The following is a 6,699-nucleotide window of genomic DNA, read 5'->3' as shown; positions in this document are numbered from 1 at the left end:
TTAGCGCTGTTGCTTTTGACGCACTCGTCTTGCGCGCGCAGCCTGTGAAGGTGATAAATGAGCGCTTTTCTCTAATGAACAAGGAACGCGCGTATCCCGAGACGCGCTCCACATATAGACGTCACAAGTTCGCCCGTTCTCCTTTCGGCTTTCTCCTCGCTGCTTCATCAATTCGTCACGCAGGCCTGATCTCTCTCTCTCCTCCGAGGCCGCCGCTAGTGAGGGGTCGCTTGACGAGCCCGCTCGCTCGGCTAATCTGCTTTGCCTAACAGTTCGTCGATCATCTCGCACGTGTGCGTACACTGCGTTATAGGGGTTTCGCATCGACCGCGTGTACCTTTCAATCACAGTCGCCGCCGTGAACGGAGGAGCCTGTCAGGCCCGGCCTCGTCCTCCGTATACGCGTCTTACGAGCAGCCTTTCGTCGCTTAATTAACGCCTATAACCTCTCTCGCTGGCTCGATCCATCATCTCAAACACTCCGATCGTTGTACACTTTGGAAGCTTAAACCCTGGCCTTGTTTCTTCTCTCGCTCTCTTGTATCTCTTTGTATCTCTCACTGTAACGCAATATTGATGGGTATACGAAGCAATCGTGAGGGTGGAAAGCGAAGCACGGAATTTACTTAGCGAAGGGCTTTGTTCTAGGCCGATGAGATGGCGCCGATGTAGGCAGCGATGAAGATTTATTGGCTCGAGTGTAGAGCGATTCTGCGCAAGATTACGACGGGCTTGCGTGCTCGCGTGATACAAGGATGTAGGTTATACGCAGCCACGGCCGCGCAGTGGCTGTGGCAATCTGTTGCTAAGTGTACGAGGTCTTGGGTTCGATTCGTGGCCTCGCGGTGGACGCGTTTCGATGGAGGCAAAAGGAAAGAAAGAAAGAAAGAAAGAAAGAAAGAAAGAAAGAAAGAAAGAAAGAAAGAAAGAAAGAAAGAAAGAAAGAAAGAAAGAAAGAACCCGCTCGTGTACTTACATTTAGGTGGACGTTAAAGAGCTCCAAGAGGCCAAACTTAATTCGAGGCCTGCCACTTCGACGTCTCTCGTAACGCCAGTGTCGCTTTTGGGACTCGAACACCTTGGACGAACCAGTCTGGGAACAGACATCATTGCCACCACACGGCAAGAGGGGTGGGTGCCGTCGCTGGTTGATGAAACATTGTCTACACTAGGGGGCGGAGGGGAGGGGAGTTCTTTTTTTTTTGTAATGCACAATTCGTAGGAAGGAAGGAAGAAGGCACAGAGGGGCACGCTGACAAGCAAGTTTATTGCTGCTAGGGCAGGTAAAAAAATATATAATCGGATGGGAGGAGGGGGGAAGCGGCGACAGTAGGAGGTGAAATAACTTCGTATAGGCACATGTGAAAGAACAGGCATCATCTCAAGAGATACTAATACTCGTTATTTATTAAATAATTTATTTATTTATTTATTTATTTATTTATTCATATATCCTAAAGGCCCATTCGGTCATTATCTAATAATAGAAGGTGTCTCATACATTTATTTGCCTCTGCATAGCGGGAATAAGAAAGGCCTCATGAATGCCACGTGCTCTTCTGTCACCGTATTTGGCCATAACTTGACAATCGTCAAAATTATGGGGGGGGGGGGGGGGGGTGTACTGTCGCCTTCTTTCCTTGCTTCTTTCCTTCCTACGAGTTGTACGCAAAAAAAAGAAAAAAAAGAAAAGAAAACCTGCTCAGATACATAACACCTGTACATTACAGCATGCGAGTTCTGTCTACTTCCGCATGTCTGCCGTGTGCCAGCTGGAGATGATAGCGAGGGGCTCCGATCCTAACGCATCCACCGTGCGATGCTGTAGGCGACGCTACGACTCTTTCTTCTTTTTAAAAAGTTTTTGTCAGTACTGCCTATCTTTATAGCCTTCCTTTCATTTTCTTTTTTGAAGAGAATACGGGACTCCCTTTTGAACGTAATATGGCAGTAAAATCTGTCAGCAGGCACCACACATTGGGCCTTATTTTACTGTGAGCGAATGAATGAATGAATGAATGAATGAATGAATGAATGAATGAATGAATGAATGAATGAATGAATGAAAACGTTGTTGCCTCTATATGCTGCCACCATACTAAGAGCATGCCACATGCTGAGAGCATAGCATGCCTTAGACATTACAGTCAGTCCGGGGCTCCACCAGTGAACGTTTCCCGACACGTCCGGTTGCAGTCCACCATGGAGGTTATTATAGGTCGTACGTGGTCTTGGCGAAAGCGGGTCGAGAGAATGACACAGAAACTCGCGGATGATTTTAACAGCGCACTGAAAACAAAGACGAAGGCGCATAGACGCAATGGTGCGTTGCTACTATTAACCGTGACGGGCCAATGCCAACATGGCCAGTTTTCCACCCCCTTCAGAGAGACGCGTCTTTGGACTGACCGCAGACCAGAAGCGACACGCTATGGTTCCTTGTCCTCGGTTGTGGTCCATCAAAAGGCGTATCAGGCTGGGGCCAACGTGGATGAAATACCAAGTCTCCTTCTCCCTGTGGTCCCTTGTCTTGTTTGGATTACGAACGCTCCTGTCGAAAAATTATAAAAAGACAAATGTTACCCGATATCCAATTATACCATATGAACATATGGGGCTCCCATATGGAGAAACCACTGTGTTCCCAAATATCAAATGGGGCAAGTCCCAGATAATTACGTGGACGTGTGGCGATCCCATATAAGAACGCGTGTGTATCCCATATATCGTATGGGGGTGTGGGATGGTATCGGTTTTTACATGGGACCCCACATGTTCATATTTGATCGTGGGCCTATGGGGCTTATGCTTCTTTCTTTTCTGGTAGGGGCTCCTTGTCGTTCCTGGAAGGCGACAGTTCTCTCTTCGACCATGGTAGTGTGTAACTCTCGAACTTCCACAGTGCGACACAGCTGGCGTGGCAGTCGCGATCTCAAAACTCTGCTCGGCGTTGAAGAAGCCTCTCCGAAGACTTTAGCGCCACCGCCGACGGGCCTCCACGTCAGCGTTCCTCCCGAGTCGCCCGCCGAGCTCTGAAGACACGGTATTACGTGGACGTTCTCCACGAGACTTCGCGCGGCCCTTTCAAGGCGACGGGGATCATTTGGCAGTCCTCACGCTCGACCACGCTCCCTCACCCTCTCTTAGCGTGCGGCCGTCTTCCTCGTGCTGGCATTCCCCGATGTCCAACAATGGAAACGGAAAAGATGAACGCATATAAACAAGGACCTCGAGGAAGAGAGAGACGAGGAGATAGCCCCCTTCGCTCTCTTCTTTCCGCCCTCCTTTAGCAGCGAGGAGGAGAGGGTACGAAACAACGAAAAAGAGGCGGGTGGACCATTCTTTAATACCCCTCCCGGAGGAACAGAGGGTTGCCAGATCTCGCCGCGGAGGAGAAAATAAGAGAGAGGCCCAAAGCGAGGTGCGTATGCACCAAGCGCGTACGAGTAGTTCGGGCGAGGGCCGGAAGATGCTCTATGCTCGCCGACGACGGACGATGTCGTCGTTCGTCCATTGCGGTCCCCCTCCCCCCTTTTGCGCCGGACACAACAGTCGCAGACAACAGCCGTCCACTACGTACCCCCGCCACCACGCACCGGCCGTCCCCTCCTCCCTTTTTATACCGCTGGCGACGTCCTGCCTGTTTTCCTTTTTCACTCCTTTGTTTCTCTCGTCGTTATCGCAACTTATCTTTTTTTTTTAAGTTCTCTCTCTCTCTAGTCGCTCTCTCTCTCCCCCTCCCTCCGTCAAATTTCGCCCGTGTCCGTTCCGTTCGCGCGACGTCGTGCTGACGGTGAGAAAGGGGGGAGGGGAGGGTTGGAAACTGCCCCCCCCCCCTAATGGTTGTCCCGTACCTCTCTCTTTCTCTCTCTCTCTCTCTCGCTACGCCAGAGCGAGTGCAGCAGCCCGGTGCCCGGTCGGTCGGGCCGCACTCCTTCGCCCTCGAAATTCGCGTCCCCCTTTCACGTAATGTTACGTTGGCCCGCTCGCGCTCTCCGTCGCCGTTCCGTCCGAGTGAGCCTTGGCGGTAGAACGAACGCGAGCGCTCGCTGTGCGCCTAGACCTTGACGAGTGGCGCACGCACGCACAAGCCTCCGCGTTTCTCTTCGTCGCCTCTCTCTTTATTGCCTGTACGTATTTGCTTTCTTTTTTCGGGGGTTCTCTCTCTCCGTGCACACTGGACGGACGGACGGACGGACGCCCGCCCGTCCGCTGGACACACCGCGCGCGCGCGCGTGTGTGCCCGTTCTGTGGCGCCGTGTGGCCCGGGGCGGCTGGCCGGTTGTGCCGTTGCCACCGTATAGGTTTATTATTTCCTTTTTGCGTTGCTTTCTGTTCCACCACCGGTGTCTGTTGCGCGGACGTCCAGATCGGCCTGCCTGATAGTGCGCGACGACGCGCGGACCGAGTTCTGACGGGCGTCGACGGTGATCCGGCGACCACGACGAAGACAGCGACGTCGTCGTCGTCGTCGGTGCGAAGGTAGTTGCGACCGCTTCCCTTTCCACCTGAGCCTTCCATCTCTCTCTCTATCTTTCTTTTCTTTCTCTTTGTTCTGTTTCGACCGATCGTTCTTGCCGATCGCCACCGATCCGTCCGTCCGTCAGGTCTACCGGTCTCGTCTGTCCCACTTTGGGCCGCGTGGCTTCGACCTGGAACGGTCCCGCCGGATTAGAGTCGCAGGCGCTGACGGGGCTTACGATCCTTGGCGCGGATTATCGTACGACGTGCACGTATCGCACGAACGTTGCGGGTTCGCCACTTCTGCCGAAGCGTACGCAAGACGTGCCCGGTGTTTGTTTCCGTGCTGGTGTGCGTGTGTGTTTTTGTGTGCCTGCAAGATGTGCAGTGACTTGTCTGTCCGCTCCACGTGTCGTCTGCTTCAGCGGGACCTGACCTTATCTCATTCGCCTTCTGTCTGTCGTTGCAGACGATCACACCTCACCGCGTCGTCTGGCGCAAGCTGGGTGCGCGTCGTCTGCTTGTGGTGACCTTCTGGAGATGTACGTGACCCGATGCTCTGAGCTGGCCGTGGTGTTCCCACCTCTGCTCGACTGCCGACGTGTCTGCGCTAGCGACGACAGTGCCGTCAAGGGCGCACTTGGAAGGTGAGCCCACACGCCCTCTCTCTGTTTACCTGCAAACACGTGACTAAAATCGAGAGCCCGATAGAATCCTGTCGGGTCAGGCAGGATACAACACGATGAACGAAGAAGACAAAGCACCGACCACAAAAAATGTGAATGGCGCATAGTTCGACCTGTGGTTGTGCTGTTAATTCGCTCTATGCGTTGATGATAGCCAACAACGTTCTTCGCAACTGTTAGAGCAACACACAACCATCAAGTATCACCTCTACGTCGAGGAAAGACACTGTGGACCTGTGATACGTGCTGCAATGTAATGCACTGTACCGTGCAATATAGACATATGGGATACTAACGTTCACACTATGACGATGCATTTTGATAACCCAGTCTTCCGTTATGCGAACGGAATTAGACCAAAATTTTGTCAGCGCAAGAGACAGGAACTTCTGTGTCTGTGCGCCGTGGAACTGAACGTGTTCATTTTGAAATGAACTGCGTTATCTACGCGCGCATGTGCAATGTGACCAACAGAACACGCGTTACTGGCTCTTCATTCATTGCCCGATGTCCTCGCGGACTGAAGGACAAACTGATCACCAAGCCTTGTGCGGCAGCGATAACCAAGCCCAGTGTGCGGATGCAATCTAGGTGTGAGCCGTTTACACCGCTGGGCCGAACTTGCGAAAGTAAGGGCGATCGGACACTTCAAATGAGTGCCGTATGAATAATAGACGTGGTGGCCCATGTTGGTATGACTGAAACTGCGCGATATATGCGGTTGGGCAGCGCGCTACGTGGTGGATGTCCTTGAAGAAGCTCCACGTGGCACGGCTCCAGAGTGCAGTGCTGGCTTTTGTGAACAATGGGAAATCTGTTATGCAAAACACCGGGCGTGGAAGTGCAGTTCGTGTCGACGCATATGCAAGGAAAAAAGAAAGTGGGGTAAAGAATTAAAGAAACACGAGCGAAAAATCGGCAGAACGAGCGAATGAAAGCTATAGGGTGTAGTCCATTAATGCATGTGTGCAGACGACACCAAGAGGTACTCTGAACGTGACAGTCCGCTCCGTAAAGCACAACAAATGATTACGACCGCGCGCTTATGGTTCTAAGCTGGGCTATTTGGCTACATGGAAAAACACTTCGAAGTGTTGAGGAAATATCGCTCGCCGACCCGAAATTTCGTGTCCTTTCTCTTCTTTGCACGTTAAAGAGCTCCAGGTATACGTGGTCAAATAGAATCGGGAGCCGCCTCATAATCAGATCGCTGCTTTGGCAAGTAAAAGCCCACGATTTCATTGATCTTGTGTCTTATTGATTTCGTCCACGTGACCATCCGTGATTCATTCACGGTACGAACGTAATTTTTGTACATGCCTCTTTAGGTATTCAGTGTCTGGCCACGTAAGCTTCAGCGATTCCTTGCGTTACAACATGTTTGTACGTCGTCTACTGGCAGAGTATGCGTAGCTACATCCCTAGATCCACTCGCACGCCACCTTGTAGTTTGGTGCGCACCTTGTTATAACACTTTTTGTCTCCTGGCTTAAATTTGATACGCTGAGTAATCGTAAACGAAAGGTGAGCCTTTGCACACTCTTTATTAGGG

This window comes from Dermacentor albipictus, chromosome 6 (assembly GCF_038994185.2).
Source record: "Dermacentor albipictus isolate Rhodes 1998 colony chromosome 6, USDA_Dalb.pri_finalv2, whole genome shotgun sequence".
In the NCBI taxonomy this organism is placed as follows: Eukaryota; Metazoa; Arthropoda; class Arachnida; order Ixodida; family Ixodidae; genus Dermacentor; species Dermacentor albipictus.
This window is presented reverse-complemented; position numbering follows the sequence as displayed.